Source organism: Aegilops tauschii, chromosome 5, assembly GCF_002575655.3.
Source record: "Aegilops tauschii subsp. strangulata cultivar AL8/78 chromosome 5, Aet v6.0, whole genome shotgun sequence".
NCBI lineage: Eukaryota > Viridiplantae > Streptophyta > Magnoliopsida > Poales > Poaceae > Aegilops > Aegilops tauschii.
This window is the reverse complement of record NC_053039.3, coordinates 551,523,515-551,550,160: the sequence shown is the minus strand read 5'-3', so window position 1 is coordinate 551,550,160 and position 26,646 is coordinate 551,523,515.

Here is a 26,646-nt window from a genome sequence, read left to right as displayed (position 1 = left end):
AAACACATGATATACCAGGATGGAATATGTACGAAAAACAGGACGGCATGGCATGTTCACAACTGTTTGTGTAAACTAAGCAGAAACCATTCCAGCAAATAAGAAGCAATGCAAGCTAGACACCACATGAAAGATGCAACCAATATGACTCTGCCAAGTTAAAAGCGTCCCATCATAAATGGAATTTCAACAAATTAGAAGCAGCACATGCTATAAATCATATGAAAGATGCAACTAATATCGCACTGCATATACTAAAGGTGTCTCGTCATGTTGATTGATGCGGGATACAAAAAAAACAATAGTTTTATGTAAGGACATGCTTAATAGACAGATGTACTATGTACTAAATACAGGAAGGCATGTCACATTAACAGGTATAATGTATAAGCTAAGCAGACTAGCACATGCAGTTTAACCAGATTGGAAGAATTACAATCTAGACACCATATGCAACATGCAACCACATATCACGCTGCCAAGTTAGAGCAAGCACCTGCGATGCTAGTGAAGGAAATATGCCCTAGAGGCAATAATAAAGTATTATTTATTTCCTTATATCGTGATAAATGTTTATTATTCATGCTAGAATTGTATTAACCGGAAACATAATACATGTGTGAATACATAGACAAACAGAGTGTCACTTGTATGCCTCTACTTGACTAGCTCGTTAATCAAAGATGGTTATGTTTCCTAGCCATAGACATGAGTTGTCATTTGACTAACGGGATCACCTCATTAGGAGAATGACGTGATGGACTTGACCCATTCCGTTAGCTTAGCACTCGATCGTTTAGTATGTTGCTATTGCTTTCTTCATGACTTATACATGTTCCTATGACTATGAGATTATGCAACTCCCGTTTACCGGAGGAACACTTTGTGTGCTACCAAACGTCACAACGTAACTGGGTGATTATAAAGGTGCTCTACATGTGTCTCCAAAGGTACTTGTTGGGTTGGCGTATTTCGAGATTAGGATTTGTCACTCCGATTGTCGGAGAGGTATCTCTGGGCCCACTCGGTAATGCACATCACTATAAGCCTTGCAAGCATTGTAACTAATGCGTTAGTTGCGGGATGATGTATTACGGAACGAGTAAAGAGACTTGCCGGTAACGAGATTGAACTAGGTATCGAGATGCCGACGATCGAATCTCGGGCAAGTAACATACCGATGACAAAGGGAACAACGTATGTTGTTATGCGGTCTGACCGATAAAGATCTTCGTAGAATATGTGGGAACCAATATGAGCATCCAGGTTCCGCTATTGGTTATTGACCGGAGAGGTGTCTCGGTCATGTCTACATAGTTCTCGAACCCGTAGGGTCCGCACGCTTAACGTTACGATGACAGATATATTATGAGTTTATATGTTTTGATGTACCGAAGGTTGTTCAGAGTCCCGGATGTGATCACGGACATGACGAGGAGTCTCGAAATGGTCGAGACATAAATATTGAGATATTGGAAGCCTATTTTTGGACATCGGAAGTGTTCCGGGTGAAATCAGGATTTTTCCGCAGTACCGGGAGGTTACCGAAACCCCCCGGTAACTTAATGGGCCTTATTGGGCCTAGGTGGAAGAGAGGAGAGGAGGCTAGGGCAGGGCCGCGCCCCCCTTCCCCCCAGTCCGAATAGGACAAGGAGAGGGGGGCGGCGCCCCCCTTCCTTCCTCCCCTCCACCTGTCCCCCCTTCCACTCCTAGTCCAACATGGAAAGGGGGGGGGGGGGAGTTCTACTCCCGGTAGGAGTAGGACTCCTCCTGGCGCGCCTCTACCTCCTAGGCCGGCGGCCTCCCCCTTGCACCTTTATATATGGGGGCAGGGGGCACCTCTAGACACACAATTGATCAACGATCTTTTAGCCGTGTGCGGTGCCCCCCTCCAACATATTACACCTCGATAATATCGTAGCGGAGCTTAGGCGAAGCCCTGCGTCGGTAGAACATCATCATTGTCACCACGCCGTCGTGCTGACGAAACTCTCCCTCAACACTCGGCTGGATCGGAGTTCGAGGGACGTCATCGAGCTGAACATGTGCTGAACTCGGAGGTGCCGTGCGTTCGGTACTTGATCGGTCGGATCGTGAAGACGTACGACTACATCAACCGCGTTGTGTTAACGCTTCCGCTTTCGGTCTACGAGGGTACGTGGACAACACTCTCCCCTCTCGTTGCTATGCATCACCATGATCTTGCGTGTGCGTAGGAATTTTTTTGAAATTACTACGTTCCCCAACAACTAGTGTAGGGGAAATGCTGTAATCAACTACAGAGCTACGTTCACTATCTTCATCTAGCATTTCTGTTTCTTGAGAATCATGTCGGGAGGCTGACGCTGCATTCTTTAAATGAGGAGTAGTCCCCTTGCCTGCCTGCCTCATCATAAGTGATTGATGAGGGATACACAAGAACATTAGTTTGATGTAAGAACATGGTTAATACACAGATGTACTAGTATGTACCAAAAACACAAAGGTATGTCATATTCAAAGGTATAATGTGTAAGCTAAGCAGATGCAATTTAACCAAATTGGAAGCAATACAAGCTAGACATCCGGCTGGAGTGGTGAGCATGATCATCTAGGACCTGAGAGCCTGGTGGGAGGCGGGCTGCTTCGCCACCATCACAGCTTTTGAGTTGGCTTCCAGGTGATGCCTATCTTTTCTGGGCTTGTCACTGGCTCGGCCAGTGCATTGACTAGCTATTTGTCTTCTGGTGCTCACGGGATGGTGGTTCATGTAAAAAAAATATCTTTCCTTATCTTACCGACTTCGGCCTTTCGAATACAAGCTAGACACCATATGGAACATGCAACCACATATGACACCGCGAAGTTAAAGCAAGCACCTGGGATGGTGGTTCATTGTGAGCGAGGTCATCAACTCCAGAGCTACATTTACCGTCTCCATCTGCTGACACAGCACCCTTTATAGCGCTGTAACGTGTCTTGCCTACCCGCATACGAAGCTGGAGCGACTTCTCTCTTTTCTTTTTGGCTTCTCTCATGGCAGCAGAGTCTGAAATACCCTTGCATAAAAACACAATAGTGAGAGTAAGGGTGAAGTGTGTGCAGAACTAGTGCACTGTAAAAGTAGCAGATAGCAGGTGGCTGAAAAATAAATGACAGGAGACATATGATAGCTCTACAACATTGCATGGCAAACAAAATTCGATTCTACTCCGTATGATTTTGTAATATATGAGCACAGGAAATGCAGGTACTCCTCCAGCACACCACCACATGTGGTCATATCTAAGATAACAATCGACTGAAAATAAATAGGTCAGTCGATTTTTTTAATGAACCGTCCGATCTATAAGGAACGGGCAGATGGCCTTCGTCTACCTCCCGCCAGTCACTGTTGACTATCTTTCTCGAACCGCCAGCGACCACTGGCCCAGACCCCTGCCTCCGCCGCCCCGCCCTCCCATCGACCTCACACCACCGCCGTGCTTGGCAGCGCCCCCAGGCCATCCATTTAATCCCGGCCGACCTCCAGATCGGGACGCGCTTGTTTTTGGCTTTTTTGAACAGAAGATGGGACGCGCTTGTTTGAAATTTGGGGAAAGTACAAACTTTGCCCCCCCTTAAATTTCGGACCTACTGCGGGTCGGGGGTAGGATGGTAATCCCAGGTGTCCCAAATAGTGGGCGGGAGCGATTTCGGCCGCGCGCATGTGTGCTTAGGTGGCCATTGTGTATGAATGTTTTTCGGATGCGGTTACGTGGTGTCTAGATGAAGCTACAAACCTACCCCGGTTTAGACCTTTGGATGTCGGGCCGGTAGGTTTCACGGGTCGGAGTTATTAGAAAAGTTATTTCCTTGTACTACCAAACATTGGTCTCACGCGGTTTCGGGCGAGTAGGGGCTCTTTTGGCGCTTCGTTTGAAATTTTGAAACACAAGCATTCACGTTTAGAGTACTCTTGAACTATGAGGATTGACCTAAATAGACAACATTATATTTGACCTTGTATGTTTGAAGACCTCATTAAATTATCCGCTTCTTTTTGAAATTTTGACACTTGAAAATCCTATAACTACGATTATTTTGGAATGGAGGAGCTAAATTTGAATCTATTTTGTACACGACTACATATGCTATTATGTACAAAATCAGAGCAAAGATTGGTGCCCCCATAGTTTAGGTATGGTTTACAAATGCCATGATATCAAATTCAAATAATTGAATGGACTTCATGTTGAATTCGTTTTTTTAAACCACCTTAAGTTGAATTCAAATGTAGGCTAGTTCATAGGTAGCTATTTATAATGTCCATTGTGTAACTTTTGTATGTATAATGTGCTTTACACACAAAACATGAACTATACTCACGTTTATATTCGATTGCTAAAGCGATGCATTGTCTGGAGTTCAAAATGCTAACTATGTGGATCAATTGTGTCGAATAATAACATAGACATGCTCAAATTCGATAGAATCTAGATGTCTGATGGATCAATGACCGCTCCTTACGCGAATTGCAAATATCATGATCCCATCCTAATATTTGGATACAATTTATATCTTTAATCAATGTGTAGAGCAGTCTTTTATGTGTAGTTTCACTCTCCATCGGTGGTCTCTCACACATGCTCACACACTCTCTCCCGAGGTGTCTTTCTCGCACACATGCTCTATATATAACCCTCCCTCCCTCTCGTAACCATTTACAACTGTTTTCACTAACCTTTATCACAAGCACTCTTCCTCTCGCAAACATACACACGCACAATCCTCATCGACCCTTTCTATATACATGGACCTGCTTACGTGTCTCATGTACGCACATTATCTTTACGCCTGTCTCTCACGCATTGTGTCACACCTCTCTTCCTAATCGACGAGTACGATTCTAGCAGAGCATTCTGTAGGATGCCCCTTAAAGTTAGGTTGGATGAATAGTAATATCAGAGATAAAGGGGTTACCTTAGTCCGAGAACCTAGGGTTACAAATCCTAGCCGGCTTTGTCAGTGGACACAGAGTCCTTCACAATTCTGCTATCTTTGTCTTGTATGACTAGTCATCCATGGGTCTTCCTAAATGCGTCACGGGCCGACCAATGTGGCGCAGGACGGAACCGAATGAAGGGCCTCACCTCGACCCACCGGACCTCACGCGGTGAACACACCCTCTGCCCCCACGTCTCATTATCTTCTCACACCCACACATCCCAACACAAACACCACACACACAGAAAATTTCTCCTGGTGCCTCTATTCCCTCCCCCCTTGCATATACACACTCAAGGGAATGGAATCTCTTGTCGTGACGTCATATTCGTCTCTCTCTCTCTAGACCACTCTCATTTCTCGTGCTATCTCTCCCACGCCCCCCTGTCGGCCCCTCTATCCATGCCTCTCTCGAATACGTAATACACACACATACCTCTCTAGGCCCCGCCAAATGCATCAACTACACATTCACACATGTTACATCACGTACCCCATTGATCTAAAAAGCCCTCTCTTCACGTTTATTTCGCATACAACATTCCTTTTGAATAAAGTGTGGCGAAAAAATTATTTTAGAGTTTCTACATATATACAACATTACAAAGTTATATGGAGGAGTACGAACGCTAATTTGCATTGCATGGTGCCCACAATGATATTTATTCCGCACTGTGAATTTGTATATTTTTATACTATATACAAAGTTAGTCATAATAAAGAGAAACGAAGAGCATCTCTCTCTCCATCGCATAACCCCCTGTACGCCCCTTTCACGTATGCACACAAAACTATCTCCAGGTCCTCTAAAAGTAAGCCCCCAGAAAATTCACGCATATTTCATCTTTCTCTCGCGATATATGCAATTACGATAATTGTATTTGAAGCGAAAGCACGATACGTACATTTGACTTCAGAATCCACTCATTACGGTCACCATTTACGTTTAGTGGTTATTATACAGTCACGGGCTCACCGTACAACTCTGTATTTGCTCATGACATGACTAGTTGACAAGTTAAACGCTCCACGTGGCACCTCTAGTGTTGCATCACATTATCTCACTACCATCATGCCCACCTGTCGACTTGTATCTACTCTACATCTACACTCTTATAAAATACATAAAATACACTCTTATAAAAAACAGAGTTGGTGATGATGGTGTGCCTGCCATCCTGCAATATAGGCCGTCCGATTTATATCTGACGGATAGGAAAGAAACTATGGCAATTTTGCAAAAGGGTACCCACACACCTCTCCACATTTGCAAATAAGGCCTTCCCTCGTTCATCCTCTTCTCTCACAAGATAAACAAGTCATACAAATGCATCTTGATGCTACATGCAACGCACGGGCATCTTGCTAGTAAGAATGAAAACAAACGACAAAAAAATATTTGGACGGTGGTTCGAAGTCATGACCGCGGGCACAACGGACAAGGTGGCCTTGTATTGGTATGCTGAGCCGTCTATTTTAACACACATGAGCTGGTGTGGTGATTATACACACACACACACGCATGCACACGAACGGCATCCACGCAACACTCACACAAACACATGCACCCACACACGCACGCAACACTCACACGTACACACGCAGCCACGCACGCACGCAACACTCACACGCACACACGCAACACTCACATGCACACACGCACGCATGCATGCACACACCAGTACACCACACGACCAACACACACTCTCACGCTCAAGTGCTCAACCTACATGTGCATGCGCACACATCAGGCCCTGACAGACACATACACAACCAGGTGATTCCCGCACACGGGTTGGAGCCTTGTCACGCCTGCGTAAATTTGTGTTTATCTGACCTTTTGCCTATGCGAACTGATAGGTGGGACCCACAAGGATCGTGGTCAATTTAACTAGTCAACATGGCGCCACACAGACTATTTGGCCGGTCAACAGAGTGCAATCCGATGCTGAACTGTGAGCAAGTGACCGTATAATAACCGCAAAACGTATGACCGTAATCAGCTTATTCTAAAGTTCGGTGACCGTATTACGCTTTTCTCTCTGTAGGCCCTCCAAAACTACATCTCTACACGTTCTCGCATGTTACATCTAACAACTATGCAATACAACACTATTACTACACTCTAACACAATAAATCATATGTGTTTTTAGTTTTACTAGATATCATATTGTTACTTATAATTATTCAGTTTGCATACATTAAAATTGCCTTTGAAATGTATGGCCAGTATCATCTACCGCGCGGGAAAAATCCCGCCCTTTCCTGTTTAATCGGGTTTGTATCGATGGATCGTGCGAAACAACAAAACTACAGTACTATACAGTACTACAAGTGACAGTTCACTGGGCCGTCGTGTCGTCTACTCCTCCGTCGTAACAGTGGAGCGCTCGCTTTCATAAATCTTCTTGTCCCTTTCGCCGACATGTGGGACATCAAGCTACCGGGTCCACGTGCCATACCGGAATACAGTGCAGAGCAGCCGGGGTGAAGCAGCCCAGTCATGGCGCCGGCATAGTAATGAGCAATGAGGGGTCAAATCACAAAGCTGCACCTTTCCCGTAGTTAAGTTGGAGGGACGAAGCAACCATCACATCATTTCACTCGTTGCTGAATCCGCTTCTCCCTCATCTTCTTCAACTTAACCACGTGTTGCTTCTGCCGTTGTTCTGCCTCATGTGGGACGCGGATCGGCTTGGTAAAGCACTGACACGTGGGACCGCATGTTAGCAAACCGCCAGGACAACGTCCTCCGAAAATAAGAAGCCTAATCCTAGACTTACAAAGGGCTACGTAGCTGCTTCGTATACTTTCCATCTAATCTATATATCCCCCCTGATTTTCAGGTGGGGTGGGCCTAATCCTCTCCTTTAATCCAATCAAATAGTCCCACATCACATCAGTTCGTAACTTTATGTAAACCATTACGTGGATGTAGCACTGCTCAAATAAGAAACCTCCCCCGCCATCCGCGCGGCAAAATCACCTCCTTTTTACTAATCTTGATTCTATAATTTTTTTAGATCAATATAATTGAGATTTGTATAGATAGCACACAGGAGCAAAACCAAGTGGTACGGTTAAGGGCATCCACAATGTGTAGCCAAATGTGAAAATAGCTTTTGGCATCGTGGGAACCATTGTGGATGGTGTTGCCAAAGCCAAAAAGATGGAACCGAAGCTCCCTGATTGATTGATTGAAGGAATAGAAAAATGCAACATCTCTCCTCTTTCTCCCATGCTTGGACGCATGTAGTACAGTATAGAGCACAGAGTCTACTCCCCTGTCCCTTCTATCACAAATCACAAAGCAGTGAGGTGTCAAATCACAAAAGCACGGACGAAGCAACCATCATTTCACTCTTCGCTGACTCCGCTTCTCCATCATCTTCTTCGAGAAACCATCTCACCGCACTAGTACTCCTAGTATTACTAAAGGACTTCCTGGATGCAAATAAGGCGGTTGTCTTGGCTTGCAGGCGGCACTTGCAAACGACTTACCGTGGTCTCCCTCAATGGTGTTCTCCGTCGAACGCACTTCGCCAAACCACCAAAAAAAGAGATATCGTCGACGTCACCGCAATGGGGAAGGAAGTCAAATATAGTTACTACCTCCATTTTTTTTGTACACAAGGCCAGTATATCAAAATTACAATTTGCAAAGGGCCACTAACACTAATCGAGGCAAAATTGATGGGGTTAGCAACCAAGGACATTAATATCCCCTGCATGCATGCAGAAGTGAGAAGGTTGGTTTGCATGGCGCTGCATTAATCAAGCGATGAGGAGTGAGATGGTTAGCTCTTTGGTCTTTGGAGAAAAAAATACGCATTAATTGACATGTGAAGCGAGGATTTGTATCGATTAAATCCCGCGAAGGAAAAGCCCGCCTTTCTTTTTTAACACTAGTACTCCTAGTACGTACTTATCCTGTTTGGGTCTAGGCCTTGCATTGCCAAACTTCGCCACACATTTTTGCCAAGCTTGCCTAAAGTTTTCAAAATGAGAAGGAGGTACACTTGCGCACGGCTGTCTTGGTCGCACCGCACCCTCACACGGTCGCTCCTGCACGCCGCGGTCGCACCGCACCCTCACACAGTCGCTCCTACACGCCGCAAACCCAACCAAGGGAACGCACCCTCACTAACACGTGATGTCGCATGTGAACGAACCAAACTCAGCCATCCTATCGCTGACACATAATTTTTGTTCATAGAGTATGTTTATCCAACCGCATGTTGGGGAGTATCCGTACGGCCCGTGCGGTGGTCTGTTGGGGAAGAAGAAGAGGTGAGGAAGAAGGAAAGAAGGGTTAGGAGACGTAGGATATTCATCCAACCGCCTGAAATGGTAGACTGACCCAAGTCAGGTGACTTGCATAACAAATATATGTTTTTACACAGCAAAAGATCCATAAAAACAACAACATAAAGAAAAACTATCACTGCTCGCGGAAAGAGACGGCCTCGTCGTCTTTGGCTGCCGGCGCGAACCAGCCGTCGCTGCCGACGTGTGTCTCCGCACCGTGGTTGTCCTCGGCCTCCAGCTACTCGTTCAAGCAGAGCGTGCGGGCACTCTGCACGGACGAGAGCATAGCCCGGTTCAGTCGAGGACGTCCGGTTCCGCCTGAAGGAGGGCCTCGATGGCAGCGGCATCCGCGCGCTCCGCGTCGAGTCGAGCCTCCGCCGCCCGGTTCAAGTCCAGGACGTCCGGTTCCGCCTGCAGGAGGGCGTCGATGAGATCGGCATCCGCGCGCTCTTCGTCGAGTCGAGCCTTTGCCGCCCGGTTCAAGTCCAGGACATCCGGTTTCGCCTGCAGGAGGGCCTCGATGGCAGCGGCATCCGCGCGCTCCGCCTCAAGTTGAGCCTCCGCCACTCGGTTCACATCCACAACATCCGGTTCCGCCTGCAGGAGAGCCTCGATGGCAGCGGCATGCGAGCGCTCTGCGTCGAGTTGAGCCTCTGCCTCCCGGTCCTCCTTTAGTATCGCCATGTTGAACCGCTGGTCCGCCTGCACCATGGGGGACTCGGACGCCGACACGAAGTCGACGTCCATCGTCTCATACCCATCGGGGGCCTTCTGCGCCGCGACCTCCGCCATGAACATTGGATCGGCTTCCTCCTCCTCGTAGCTTGGCTCCAGAGAACTCGGGGATTGGCCCGCCGCAAAGCGAGCTTGGGAACCGAGGTCTGTGGCGCCGACCGCCGCCGCGATTTCTGCGCGGCGCTCCGGCATCAGCATCTTGTAGTAAGTGATCTTGCGGCACACCATGGCTTTCCGGCGAACTAGGGGACGCTTGATGCGGGCTAGGGGATTGAAAGGTGGGGGAATGGGCTGGAGATTTGGTGTGGTTTTAGGGCAGTGGCTGGCGTAGGCCGAGCAGCGAAGGTTCTGGTGTGAATAGTGCTTCCGGTGACGACCGGTCAATCGGTTTTGACTGTATATCGCTCTTGTCGCGTTCGCGTTGCAGCCCGGCACGCTGTACCCTCCACATCGCTCACCGAATGGAACGCGCTTTGTCTTGCGTTTTCGCTCGCTTGTGGGACCGCAGTTGAGACCAAACCGACGTCCCTCCCCCTCCCCCGCCCGCATCATTTATTATACCACCACTCCCTCCGTTTTATGCAGAGTAAATAAAAACAGAGGGAGTATACTACGGATGAGGATCCCCTGACGTGGCCGAACCCATTGAGTAACTGACATGCGGGGCCTAGCAAGCATGGGGTCTGCCAGTAAGTGACCGAAAGGGAGGGTAAGACAGGGATACCTACGTCAGAGGATCCACTTCCACTATACTACTTTGACCAAATGTTAGAGTAATAATATATGGCATGCAACTTACACAAAGCATAGAGGGTCTAATGCGTTTTTCGAGGCTAACTTTGACCAAATGTTAGAGTAATAATATATGACATGCAACTTACACAAAGCATACGGTCAAATTTGTATGTGAAAGGAGTTTCCAATAATATAATTTTCACATTATGCATCTCATGTACTATTAATCTTGTCAATAGTCAAACTAGAAACCATCTCGAGTACAAATCTAGGAGTACGTACGAATCTAACAATATTGATTGGGCGTTGTTGAATGTTGATACCTTTTTGATCAAAGTAGAGATACTTTGACTACACATAAAACTTATATGTAAACTAGAAAGGATAGGGGGGTATATTGTACGTTCAAAAACGAAACGAACATTGAATACCCTTTATATATGATTTGCGGATGCTACGATCACCGGTTCAAAATTTTGAATCCGCCTTAGGTATCACGTGCCCCCACTCGTTCCCTCTCGATTTCATCTCGGGGTCCGGAGATCTATTGAAAGAGGACTAGGGTGGGTACATGCGAATGATACTCGGCGGAATGTTCAAATGAGGCATGCGGGAGGATGGACTCGACTGGAGGGCGACATGATCGATGGAGAAGAGGGTTGGAGAGGAATGAGAAATAAGCAAACGCCACATGATTATACTTGAACGGCTCAAATAAACAATAAGTTGTCTCGCTTGGCCTACATAGTGAAAGGCCTAATGCGCAACGCGGAGCACTGACGCTCGAATATGGCCGGGAAAACAGGGAAACTGACATGTGGGGCACACCCGTCGGGACGACGTAGCGCAGACTAGTCCAATGGAGGAGCTGGCCCACGACCTCCTCGCCACCGACAACCGTTCATGTGGGTCGTTGGGGCCAACAACGGGGCGCAGCTCCAGCACCTCCTCTGGACACGGCGACCGCGGTGAGCGACACGCTCATATCGTTGCTAGACACGGTCGGTTTCAGTGTGCCGAGGGTGGCGTTTGTGCTGTGGCACGACCAACGGTATGTTTGGTTTGTGCCCATGGTTGCCCCATCAAAGCATTGGGTAGCCAAAATTTTGATTGAGGTATTGGTTGCCCATGATTTGGCCGACATTGGCAAGAAAAATGAACTAGAGTTGGCTAGAGTTCATTGGCATGCCAAAGAAATGGCAACCATCCAAACAAAGACCAATCTTTGGGTCATGACCAAAATTTTGGTTGAGGTATTGGTTGCCCATGATTTGGCCGACATTGGCAAGAAAAATGAACTAGAGTTGGCTAGAGTTCATTGGCATGCCAAAAAAATGGCAACCATCCAAACAAAGACCAATCTTTGGGTCATGACCAAAATTTTGGTAAGGTGCACTTTGGCCACAATCCAAACACACCCCAACACCCGGCTTGTCGAGGATGCACGGGGCGCCGCGACACGTCCGCGGAGTGGTGTAGCGCGACCAACTGCATCCTCTGGACCTGAGACCATGCCGGGTCGTCTTGCTTTTTCAATGACATGCGGGGATCGCATGTGAGCAAAGGGCATCTCCAACGTTGCCATGACCGCAGCTGACTACCCTGGCACACCAAAACCCTCGTCCCTCGCGCCGTCGCGTGGTGCGTTCCCAGCCGTCGCCAGTTGCCCGCATTCATGTCGTCCGTTCGTATGTCGTCGTTAAGAGGCTCGGTACCCGAGGAACCAACTCCGGTGACTTAATGACGCACCCGGACGCTTGGCCTCACCGGAATGCGCTACTTAAAGCGGCAACACCCAGCTAACCTCCACACCATAGCGCATCGTCCTCCTACCTGGCACCACATCCGCCATGACCGCAAGTGCGACCGCTCTGCGGGAGAGCTTGTCTTTGGGGATGAAGCTCGAGGTCGCCGCCCTCGCTCAAGTCGCCTCTCGCGATGCAATAGCGGCGTAGCCGGACGCGGACGCGACCGCACAAGCGGTGGCCACGCTGGCGGCTGACGACGGGAGCACCGTCAGCCACGCGTGCTACTTGCCGCCGTCCAACGTCCGGTACCGCCGAGGTCGGGTACTCCTCCGAGGATGAGTAGGGCATGGGAGGCGGCAGGGCATGGTGTGCCAACTGGCCGGTCCGTATCCCGTGTTCAACTCTTCCTCGCCGGAGACCTCACCTTCACTTCATGGGTCTTGAACCCCGCCCCCGTACATAGAGATCGCAGATGGAGGACGTCGGTCGCCGCCATAGAATAGGTTTAGGGTCGGGTTTCTTTTATTTTTCTGTCCTATAAAAGTTCGAAATGTAATGAAAATCTGCCGTGTTTGCATTAATCTCGGACGGTGTATATGAACTTTCACAATAATATACATATTGTAGGAGTACTAGCAAGATGCCCGTGCGTTGCACGGAAGATCAACATCTTGTGGGAGAAAAGGATGAACGAGGGAAAGACTTATCTGCAAATGTGGAGAAGAGTGCTGGTAAATTGTCATAGTTTCCTTCCTATCCATTAGATATAGATCGGACGACCTATATTGCAGGATGACAGGCACACCATCATCACCAACTCTGCTTTTTATTGAACCGAGACAAATCTAACATGCAAAGTAAAATAAACACATAGGGTCTATACATACACAAATTATCTTAGGCACTCCAATAGTACGTCCACTACACATTCACGCATTTCACATCTTTCTACATATACGGGAACCTACGAAAGGGTTAACATAAATTGCCTCTCTCTATCCTCCTCTGATTTTCATGGTGGTGGGCCCCTCCCTCCCCCCAATCTACAATCAACAGCTCACACGTTTCACATTATGTTAATTACGTAACTGGGATTACGTAGGTGTAGCATTACTCGTCCTAAAAAACCCAACTAAGCCAACCTCCCAGCATATCGCGCGGGAAAAGACCCGGCCGCGCCGTTTTAGTCGGGATTACCAGATTACTAGTAGTAGTATCGATGGATCGCGCGAAGCAACAATTTTTTTTTGAGGGGGCGAAGCACCTAGTTTAAAAGGAAAAAAGGCGGTACACTCACAGCACTCCTGTCGCGGTCGCATTGCACCCCACACACGTTCAGTCCTGCACACGGCTCACGCAAACGGAACGCGCTTCGACTTGCCTCTTCACTGACACGTGGGACTGCACTTGGAGAAACCGACCATGCGCCAAACTCCCCCCGCCCACCGCGCAAAAATCCTCCCCCCCCACACCCAAAAATTCCTCCCAAATCCGATTCAACCGCCCTTCGGCCAACTAGCCAATAATATTCCCCAAACCCCCTCCGCCCTGTCACCCTCCACTCCATTCGCTCCGCCAAAGCCGCCCTCCCCGCCGCGCCGATACGTCGGCGCCATGGTTCAGCGATCCTCTCGCTCCCACAGTACGCTCTCGTAGACTGCCGTCCTCTAGCCGCGCCGCCACCTCTGGCTACGTTCTTGTGGAGGCGCACGGCGGTCAGCGCCGCCACCGCTGGCGACGTTCGTGTGGAGACGCACGGCGGTCAGCTTCTCCCACGGTACGCGCATTCTAGACTGAGGCCCCGTTCATGTCGGTGTAGCGCTGAATGTTAGCTGATAGACGTTGTTAATCTCACTGTTTGCCGAAGTAGTTTACTGTCAATATGCTCTGCTTAAGAAGCTTCCTTGCCCTGTTCTGCACTCAATCTGCTTAGCTGAGATGGCATGCCAAGGCCGATTAGTTGCTAAAATATCCTGCCATATATTTATTGTGACGTAGATTGCCATGGTCTAGTAGCCAATCTGTTAGGTGAAATAGCTCTACACCGTTTTATACTCGATCTTTGTTGCTGCGATGGCCTTCGATAGTTCGATGGCTGTGTGCTCGGCCTCATATACTGCTGAAACAGCCTGCCATAATTTGGCACTCAAATCTATTTGCTGAATTAGCTTTACATATATTTCGTTACTTAGATCTGCTCGTCCAAATATCTTGCCATAGCTTTAGACATCGACCTAGGTATTTTTTCTGGACTTCATAAAAAAGCATATATGTTTTTCCTGTAATATCTAGTAGAAGAACTAATTTGTATGTCTAATAGATGGACAGGACTTGGATAACTTCTGCTCAAAGATTCTCTGCTGCATATGTCGAGGGGGTTGAAAACTTCATGAACTTTATCAGAGCTGAGTACGGTGGTCCGAAATCAGATGTGCTCTGCCCGTGTAGTAGTTGTATGAATTCAGTTACAAGACCCCAGTCAACTGTGCAAAATCATCTACACTTGTATGGGATGTCGGTCACATATACTAGGTGGGTTCATCATGGTGAAGCTGTGAACGTCAATGTTATTGACTACGTGGAAGCAGCATATCACCATCTTGATCTGCCTGATGCTCAGGTGGAAGAGGAGGAGGAGGAGGTGGTGGTGGCGGAGCCAGTGAGTTTGACCAACATTGAAACAGTGCTACGAAATGCTCGTGCATTCCGTGAACTTTCACCTGCAGAAGAAAAACGGTGGGCCCGCATGTTGGAACAATGCAACGTTGCTGTCACCCCAGGAAATAAGCTGTCAGTATTCTCAGCTATGGTCACCTTTCTTCAGGTGAAGACATCTGAGCGGATGACCAACAAATCATTCGATGCGATGTTGGCTGCTTTCCGCAAATCTTTCCCAGATGCGTCTGAGCTGCCACACACCTACAGTAAAATGAAGAATTTCCTTCCTGCAGTTGGAATTGGATATGATATGATCCATGCTTGTAAGAATAATTGTGTTCTGTTCCGGAAGGATTATGCCAACTTAAGTGAATGCCCGAAATGCAAATCATCAAGATAGAAAGATGGCGATGCTGTGAAGAGGATTCCTCATAATGTTCTGAGACATTTTCCAATTACACCAAGATTGTAGAGGTTGTTTCATGATGCTGAAACAAGAGAGGATGTACTGTGGCATTCTAGGAACCAGGAGTAGAGAGATCAGAATGTAATGAGCCATCCATCTCATGGTAGTGAGTGGAAAAGCTTCAATGATAAACACAAAGAGTTTGCTGCTGACTGGAGAAACATTAGACTTGGCTTAGCTTCAGATGGATTTAACCCATTTGGCCACCAGAGCGCCACATATAGCATGTGGCCAGTGCTTGTTATCCCTTACAACATGCCTCCAAATGTCTGCACCAAAGAATCAAACTACATGATGGCCTTGCTCATCCCAGGTCCAAAAAGTCCTGGAAAGGATTTTGATTTGTTCATGGAGCCTCTTGTGGAGGAACTTCAACAGCTATGGAAGGGTGTTCTCACTCGAGACGTATATAGCAGCCCACCAGCTGATTTCTTTCTGCGTGCTGTTATAATTTGGTGCATCCATGATTATCCGGCTTTGGGCACTATGTCAGGGCGAACGACACATGTTTACGATGCATGTGTTCGTTGTGACAGGAATCCGTTGTCATACGCAATACTTAGCAAGATCTGTTACATTGGACACCACCGTTTCCTTGCCAAGGACAAGCCGCATCCTAGAAAATACCGAAGACATGTGTTCAATGCAAAGCATGAAAACCGTGATGCGCCAAAGAGGCTCACCGCCGATGAGTTGCTAGTGGAATTAGAGAAGGTCAGGCATATTACACCAGGAAACCATCCTGGTAATGGTAGCGGGAAAAGGAAGCGTGGCAGGGTAGAAGAGAGATTATTGTTTACCCGCAGGTCCACTTTGTGGGACTTGGAGTATTGGAAAGATTTGGATCTGCGGCATAATCTTGATGTGATGCACATCGAGAAAAATATATGTGACAGCATTATCGGCACACTTCTTAATATTGAAGGCAAGACGAAAGATACCTTAAAATCTAGGATTGATTTGACACACCTGGGTATCAGAAAGGATTTGCAGGTGCAAGATGAAGGTAAACCACGGGATATGGCACCAGCTGTGTACGTCTTGGATAAGGTAAAAAGAAAAGAATTCTGCGAGGTCCTGTCACGTGTGAGATTCCCACATGGATTTGCTTCCAACCCTGAAAGGAGAGTCAGTGCAGATGGAAACAAGGTACAAGGGTTGAAAACTCATGACTGCCACGTCCTACTTCAAAGGGTTTTACCTGTTATCCTTAGAGGATTGGGCCGCCCTGACTTATACAGAGCAGTTGCAGAGTTGGGACAATTCTCCAGGGAACTTTGCAGTAGGAATATCAGGATAGATGCTTTGGAGCGTCTTAGAGACAAGATACCAACTATCTTATGCAACCTTGAGAAGATATATCCTCCAACCTTCTTTGATGTGATGGTGCATTTGGCTGTTCATCTACCTGATGAGGCACTACTTAGAGGTCCAGTACAGTATGGCTGGAAGTACCCTATTGAAAGGCGGCTAGGCACTTTCAAGGGCTATGTTAGGAACAGAGCTAGACCCGAGGGTTCCATTGCAGAGGCCTACATTGCTACAGAAGCGTTGACATTCTGCTCAAAATACATTGAAACAGCTGATCAGCTTGGCAAAGAGGTGGGTGAAGACAATCTCGGGCTCAATGTTTTCGATTATTCTGTTCGAGTTACAGGGAAGAGTCGACAAGAGGACAAACCTAAAGATTTGGACAAAATGGTTTGGTATGTGTTGAATAACTGTCCTGAGATACTACCTTATATCAAGTAAGTGCAGTACTGCAGCTTATACATCGTAATCTACTAAACTTGCAGCACATTCTTATATATTTAGATGTTTGACGCGATCACTATGTTGTGCAACATCTACAAAGAGGAGTTACTGCCGCAAAATCCAAGAAACATTGACAAACTGGTTATGGCAGGATTTGCGAAATGGTTCAAGAACCATATAAGCTTTTGAAGTGCACTGTCAGTTTTTTAATATATTGAGTACATAAGATGATCAGCTTGTCTATTTTCTAACCATAGGTTAAGAAGATGCGGGAGGATGGGCAGGCAGTTGATGATGCCCTTTACTCACTAGCAATGGGTCCTGATACTCGGGTAAGACATTATGAATCTTGCGTTGTTGGAGATGTGCGCTACAACACCCTTGCACGAGACGAAGGGAGGAAGACACAAAACAGTGCCATCATGAGCACGGATACGTATGACAAAGAGACAACTGGAATGTATGCTAATATAACAGACATTGTTCAGTTGCAGTATATCTCCAGTTTCGAGGATCATCGGTGTGTGGTTCTGTTGTGCTGTCGTTGGTATAACCTGTTTTCCAGGATCCAAAACCCAGAGCTGATGATTATTTCAAATCCATCAATGTCAAGGCGGCGTACCAGACCAACGAGCCTTTTATTTTGGCAAATCAAGCAACACAGATATTTTTCTTGGAAGACACATTTGCACGCAGCGATGACTGGAGAGTATTGCAAAGGTTTGAGCAGAGGAATTCGTTTAATGAAGTTGCACAACAAGATGATGCTTACACTGCTCCTGATGTACAAGATAACACAGATGTTCCTAATATATTTGAGAACCATCACGTCAATGACGCCGGCGAAAAGATTGCCTGTCGTGCTGTGGACATACAAGAGTTGATCAAGAAGAAGCCAACGTTCGAGGACGTTGAGGACGAAGAAGAAGATGACACCGTGGGGAATTACGATTCAGACTGATACACAAGGCGAAGATGTTGACGCTGCTGCTGCGGATGATGATTACATTGCTTTTGTCGTATTTGCCTGTCAGAAGACGTTTTTTTATCTACTATGTGAAATTGTGTTTGCTATGACAACTGAAACCCGGTGAACATGTTGTTTAGTATTTTGCTGTGAGAACATCACTTGTTATGTATGCTGATTTGTGTTTGGTGATTGTATGACAACTAAAACATGATGACATTGTTGTTTAGTTGTACTCATATTTGGCTGTGAAACTTGAATTTGATGACATATTTGCTGTTGGACTGCAATTTGCTCGACGTCTTCGAATGAGAACAAAGATGACCCGACAGGGCCTCTGCTATTTATTTATTTATATGAGCAAAAGGGGATACCCCCTGATTTCCATTAATAGAAATCATTAGATGTTCATAACACTACGCCCAGCCTGCTACACAGGTTTCATTCATTACTAGTTTCAGCAAAGTGCTCATGTCGTAGCCACTGAATACATCACGAGTGCTACATACACTGCAAAGAAAGAGACAATCATCCTACAGAGCACATCGATTTTGCCCATTATCTTCACAAGCTCTTTCATCTCCTCATTGCTGTCAAGGCCGTTCAGCAGCTGTTGCTTGGCCATGATCATAGGAACTGCATCTTTAACCTTCTGCTCTGCATCTTCCTCTTCTGCCGTTCCTTCAGTTACTTGTCCAACACCCCAACCTGCTGGTATTGGGATTCCTCGGCTAACCAAATAATCAGCGTAGTTGCATTCCCCCACATCAGCAACTTCCCAGAAATACAAATCACATGAATCTTCCCTTTTCTGCATGAATCAAATTGGAAGATCATCAACCAAACTATTAAAAAAATCAGCAACTGAAAGCAGCAGAACAACACTTAAACAAATTATTACCCCATGATTCGGGCATTTGTAGAAGACTCGGCCAGGGTTGCGGATTGTGGTTGAGACGCGACGGATGACTCTGCGTTATTTGCAGCAGTGGCACCACAGCAACGGCAGTGGGTCGCGATGAGCAATCGGCTACGGTGCGCGTGCCGGCGGGGGTGTGATGAGACCCACAGGCGATGGTATGGGTGGCGACTTGGCGCATATCTGGTTGTTGCCTGCTGAAGAGCAGGTGGACGAGCAGCCAGCGGACATGGTTGCTGCGGCCAGAGCTTCTGATGCTAGGCAGAGTAAGTAGAGAAGAGGAGAAGCGAACGTTGGATATGTCAGTTTCATTACTTGCAGAGTAGCATAACACCATATATAGTCATAGTCTAGGTTTGGATTCGAACCAGCTACAGGAGCACGTCTTTCTTTTTTCTAAAACTCGGCAACGTCTCTTTACTAGTACACTAGCTTGTTCTGTACGCCTTCCCAAGTCTTTGATTTTCTTTCCCTTTTTTTGCGAGGAAGGAAGGAGGACAAAATTGAGAGTTCCTGGGACTCGAACCCAAGACCTCTCGGTTGAAAACCAAGGGTGCTAGTCACTTATGTGGCGAACGTTCCCTGTGAGGAGGATGGCAGACGAACGCATTTTCCTCGTAGTTTTCTTCCTATATATAAAAAAGTATGCTACTTGGTGTCCGCTTAGTCAACAAACGATTATGCCAACCTTGACCGTTGGATTGACATTCAACGTCTGTCGCGTTTCTTCAGTCTCTTCTTCCTCGAGCCGCCAAAGCCAAACCAGCGCCGGCGGGACCGCCTGCTCCCGCCTCCCACGGCTGGCTGTGATCTTCCCCGGCTCCTGTTCGTTCCCGTCCGAGGCCTCACCATCGTCCTCCGCCTTGGTTCGCTCGCCGCGGCGCCGCCCTCCGGTGTTGTCAACATGGTCAACAACCGAGAGGAATAAGGAGATGACTGTACATGGTGAGGATTACAGTAGGGACCCAGCAGCGTGCGCAGTAATTTTGTTTTTTCGGGACGGAGAAGGGTATCAACTGGGTTGTGCGGGACCCGTGGCCCGTCTAGACCAGGCTTTTATTTCATATGCTTAGCACATGACCAGCCCAGATTGTTTTTTGTCCTTTCTGAAAATGGCTAGCCAGCTATTTTGTTTTTTGCAGAATAACCAACGTAGGCCTACTTGCTTTTCTACGCCTTGCTGGGCTGGAAATCTTTCAAGACGAGGAGGGATGCATTTTGCCCAGAAAATGGGCTATAAGTAATAAGAAATGGGCTATAAGTAATAATAAATGGGCTGTAAAATGAAAAAATACAGCAAATAGGCAATTAGTTCCAAAATACTGTTTTCTTTCGGATTTTGATATTTTAAATTTCATTGTTTTTGTGCGGGTAAAATTTCATTGAATTTAAATTAAGGTATATTTTGATTTAAAATTAATTTGAATCTGGCTAGAAATTTCGGGCTGTATGCTGTTTGGGACAGATTTGGAGGCTGACTTGTGGGTCTACTAGGTTGACGTGTACTTTGGCTTTGTCAACTTAGTCCACAAACGATTCTAGCAGCAGTGACCGTTGGATGTTAATCCAACGGCCGTGCTGCTTCTTCAATATCTGATCTTCTTGCTCCAGCCGCCCAGACCAGCTCCGATGGGACTGCCTGCTCCCGCCTCCCGTGGCCGGCTGTGCTGCCGCACAGACCGCACCGCCCCACCCTACTTCATTGCTGGCCAGGCCATTCCTCTACTCACCCACACCTCCTGTTATTTTCCGGCGACGGCAGCCGGACCAGTAAACCCTCGTACTCCCCATCGCGTGGGCAACCATTGCCGAGTCTTCCCCGGCTCCGTGTCGTTCCCTTCCTAGGCCTCGCCGTCGTCCACCGCCATGGTGCTCTCGGCGCTGCCTGGTCAACGTGGTCAACGAACGACATCCATCGGCCATGGACTGTACGCGCAAAATAATGATTCCTCCACCTGACAGCTGGGACCCACCGGAAGGGCCTCTGTATTTCGCGAAAAACGTTCCCCCCGCTAACATGTCGGACCCACCAGCTATATCTTCGCACGCAAGGAAGTGCCTCCTTATTACGCACAAAAAATGAATACCCCCTGCTAGCTGGGACCCACCATAGTGGGAGGATGACTTGTGGGCCAACTAAGTTGACGGGGACGGAGGGCTTTGTCAACTTAGTCAATATGAACGATTCTAGCTCCAGTGACCGTACGATGTCCATCCAACGGCCGTAGTGCTTCTTCAACCTCTGGTCTTCTTGCTCCAGCCGCCCAAAGCAGCGCCGGTCGTGCCGCATGCTCCTGCCTCCCGTGGCCGGCTGTGCTGCCGCGGAGGCCTCACCGCCTCCTACTATTCCCACTGCTGGCCAGCCCTGCGACGACGGCAGCCTCACACCGCAGCCGAACCAGTGAACCCTCGCACTCCTCTCCACGCGGGCTTCCACTGCCGCGTCTTCCCCGGCTCCGCGTCGTCCCCTTCCTAGGCCTCGCCGTCGTCCACCGCCGTGGTGCTCTCGGCGCGGCCTGGTCAACGTGGTTAAGGAACGACTTCCATCGGACGTGGACTGTACGTGGAGAGGCTGACAGCTGGGTCCACGGCCGCAGCAAGGAAGTGCCTCCTTATTACGCGGAAAATAATGATTCCTCCACCTGACAGCTGGGACCCACCGGACGGGCCACTGTATTTCACGAAAAAAATGTTTCCCCCTGACTGCTGGGACCCACCAGCTTCATCTTCGCACGCAAGGAAGTGCGTCCGGGCAGAAAAAACGATTCGCCCCCCTGACTGCTGGGACCCACCAGCTACACCTTCGCACGCGAGGAAGTGTGTCCGGGCAAAATAAAAACGATTCGCCCCCTGACAGCTGGGACCCACCGGCTACATCTTGGCACGCAAGGAAGTGCGTCCGGGCAAAAAAAACGATTCGCCCCCCTGACTGCTGGGACCCACCAGCTACATCTTCGCAGGCAAGGAAGTGCCTGACAGTCGGGACCCACCTGGTCGAAGCGTACGTAGCGTTGTCATTCTGGTCGCGAACGTGTATGTACATACTGGTCGATGTAGAGGCGCGCACGTGTCGTAGTAGAGGCGCGCACGTGTTGTAGTAGAGGCGCGCACGTAGCATGTACACGTACGTACAGCGGCCAGGGTGCAAGAAAGAAAATACGGCGACGTATGTGTACATACGGGCGGGGTCTCGAACGCCTACTCAGGCATACGTACGGCCAGGGCTCGTGTACATGGCTGGGTCGGAACGGAGAAACAGCGTCGTCGTTGTGTTCATGGGTAGGCAACGGAATGCGTTGTGTTCATGGGGAGGCAACGGAATGCGTCGTGTTCATGGGGAGGCAACGGAATGCGTCGAGTTCATCGGGAGGCAACGGAACACGTGGGAGCCAACCGGCTGGGTCGGAACGGAATGCGTGGTCGTGTTCATCGGGAGGGCTTGGATGGAACAGGCGATGGAAACAAGGCCTGGCGTACCGCAAAACGGAGGAAACGGACCTCCTACGTTCGGAACGGGGTCCTGTTGATCGGGAGGGGTGTGGCGTACAGCAAAACGGAGGAAATGGACCTCCTACGGTCGAAACGGGGGTCCTGTTGATCGGGAGGGGTGTGGCGTACCGCAAAACGGACGAAATGGACCTCCTACGGTCGAAACGAGGGTCCTGTTGATCGTGAGGGGTGTGGTGTACCGCAAAACGGACGGAACGGACCTCCTACGTTCGAAACGGGGGTCGTGTTGATCGGGAGGGGTGTGGCGTACCGCAAAACGGACGAAACGGACCTCCTACGGTCGAAACGGGGGTCCTGTTCATCGGGAGGGGTGTGGCATACCGCAAAACGGGACTCCACGGGATACTGTTCATCTCCACCGTCGACCTCCTACAGCCTCCACGGGCTACCATGGACCTCCTCCAGCCTCCACGGGCTCCTGTTCATCCAGCCTCCAACGCGCGCTACTCCAGCGGCTACTGTTCAAACACCCCTCCACGGGCACCCCTCCACCGTCTACTGTTCATCCAGCCCTCCACACCACGGGGTCCTGTTCAACCACCCCTCCACGGGAACCCCTCCACCGTCTACTGTTCATCCAGCCCTCCACACCACGGGGTCCTGTTCATCCAGAGGCAACGCCACCGCTCACTATTCATCCCCCCCCCCCCCCCCCCGCAACGCTCACTGTTCATCCAATCGATCGGCTTCAGTTGGCAGCAGTAGCGAAGGAATCGCTCGATCGGGTTCAGTTAACAGCCATCGATCGATCGCTCGGGTTCAGTTAGAGCCCAACGCCTCGCTCGGGTTCAGTTAGAGCCAACGCATCGCACACACGCGCGTACGTGTACGAGAGAAACGCGCATTGCTCGGCCCCCGACCTCCCACCGTAACCGGGAACTCCCCAAAATTTTCCTTCCCCTCGCTTCTACCAGGGTTTTTTCCGTCATGGACGACCCAAAGAATGTCATGCAGCTACGTCTCCGGCCCGTGCAGGACGAAAAGCCCATTTTCTGTCATGATTTTTTGGCATAGAAGTAGGAGCCCACCACATCTATGATGATACTGAGTTTTGTCACAATTATCGTCATAGAAGTGTCGTATGTATGACAGAAAAAAATTTCGTTCGGTCCAAAATGTCACGGATGTGTCTTTTTTTTATAGTGCAAGCTCACGAAGATTGCCTTTAAAGGAGTCATACCAGGCGTAGAGATCCGTTGTACGGGATCAATAATGCTGGAGGTAGTGTTCGGTTCCCCGGATAACTTCCGAAGCGGAGAACTAATCTTCGATATCGTCCCATTTCGCAGTGGCTATCACGCACTGCTCAGATGAACCGCATTCGCTAGATTCAACGCGGTGCTGCACTATGCTTATCTCAAACTCAAGATGCCCGGTCCACGTGGCATCATTACGGTAAACGGAAATACGGAACGCTCCCTCCGTACAGAGGAGCACACCGCCGCCCTAGCAGCAGAAGTACAGAGTGGCCTTCTCAAGCAGCACTATAATCCGGCTGCCGAGCCCCTCGACATCATTAAGAGGGTTTGGACTACACTGCAGCATGACAGCTAGGCTCGTCACAAGCCAAACTAGCAATTTCGCCCCCGTCCCAGCCCTGACGAGGCAATGGTGTTAGTACCACGCGCATTTAAAACTACGCACTCGAAACCCCATGGGTACGGACGGAGACACAACTCGCTTGTGATCCACAGTACGGCTTAATAGACCCTGGGATTCGCACGCTCCTGCTTTTTCCTTTTTACGGGTTTTTTCTTTTCTTTTTAAGGTCTATACGGACGACCCGTTCGCAGAACACACCAAGGAGGCAACGAGCTATGGCGTAAAAGGGAACCCCCAGGTGGTCTCTAATAAACGATTAGTATACTTGTTTTACATACCCGCATGCAGCTCGCCCTTGGTTACGGCATGTTAAATAGCCTTACTTGCTTATCGCATTACTAGTACAAAGTATGCCTCGATGTACTGACTACATCACAACGGTGAATAAATGGTGGCTCATTACTTAATCTTTTCCGTTTCCTCACCTCAGTATCTATTACTCATGGCACACGTACATCATGGTACGTACTAGTACGCCAGGGGCTTCATTATACCCCGCATCTCGGCAATAAAAGTCCGAACACTTTTTCAGTATAGTTCGGCACCCCGAACTTATAGCATTATATGCATCGGATCCGAATCATGTCTTTGGTCAATAGTTGGGTTGCCCGGCTCCTGTGCTTACTACCTTACGTTCCGCTATATCGGCTAGGGTAGTAAAGGGAGAACTATTGCAATTGTGTCCCGGTTCTTCCGGACGAGCACCTCAGTAGAGAAAGCCGAAAACTGAATGTCATCATGCGGCGAGAGCCGGTCAGCTGTTCGTGAGGTTCCAAATCGTTGGAGATTTTTTCCGCTTCTTGCAAAGAATCGGTTCTTCCGATTTGGCACGTATAGCGCCCCTAATTCGGCTTTCTGAACACCAGGGGCTTCGCCAACTTTATTAATTGTCAAACTCCTATGGCTAAGTGGGGGCGGTAAAGGCCGCATAGTCTGATTGCCTTGTTCGCTGCGCTAAACACCTCCTTTAAGGACCCAGAATGTGGAGTAAAGAGTGTTTAGATTTATCCCGAACACCCCCGTACTATCTACGTGGGGGCAGAAGCCGATGACTAATCATCCCCCAGATTAATAAACGGCCGCACAGGAGGTAAAATTTAAAATCATAAACATTATACTACATAACATCTTCGTTCCATATTAAAGGGCAAGATAATACACATGTTCTTATGGGAATATAATATCCTTCGAACATTGCTCCGCCGCAAGGCGGGACCCCTCCAGGACGCCGTCAAAATAGTGCTCGGGTCGACGATGCTCCTTGCCCTCCGGCGGTCCTTTGGTCATTAGCTTCTTGGCATCCAGCTTCGCCCAATGCGTCTTGACGCGGGCAAAAGCCATACGCGCACATTCAATGCAGACCGACCGCTTCACGGCTTCAAGCCGCGGACAGGCACTCATAAGCCGCTGCACAAGTCCGAAACAGCTGCCAGGTGTAGGATCGGCAGGCCAGAGCCGGACTATACGGTCCTTTATGGCCAGCTCTGCCAACCTGTGCAGCTCGACCAACTACTTCAGCTGGTCGCTGAAGGGCACCGGATATTCGGATCCCAGATATTGGGACCAGAACAACTTCTCCGTAGACATCCCTTCTTCGGCTCTATAATGCTCGGCCGCGTCCGACACACTGAGCGGCAGACCTGAAAATGCCCCTGGAAAAACAAAATTCAGGACAAGTACAAGGGACGTTATCTCTACATGCTTGCTCGGCATGGTGAAAGACTCACCCGCCGCAATTTTCTGGGCCACTTGAATCTCCTGGACAGCGCTCTGGGCTTCGGCTCGTGCATCCTGCGTGCTCTGGCGAGCCTTCGCCAATTCAGACTCCTGCGCCTTAAAATCGCGCTCCAAGGACTCAAATTTCTCTATCACGCCCTGGAGCTGTTGCTGCGCCTCGCCAACCTGGGCCTCGTGCTTCTCGCGCAAAGCGCATTCCTTGGTCGCGTTGTCCTCGGCCTCGGCTAGCTCCTTCTTAAGGGTTGCCACCTCGGTTGTGGCCCCTAATAAAGTTTATGACACTTTCAGTCCGGTCGGACTATTCATTTTTTCGAAATGTACCCACTGGTTACTGCATACCTTGGCTATCCTCCAACTGCTTCTTCACGCGGCCGAGCTCCTCCTCGGCCCGCTCCAATTTCTGCTTCAGCCCGGAGACCTCCGCAGCATGAGCAGTGGCAGCCTGCAGCAATACCTGCTTATTCACATAGACAACTCAATTCAGACTCCTGCGATTTTTTGATCCTCTGTTAGGTTTTTCTTCTCGAACACCAAACAGAG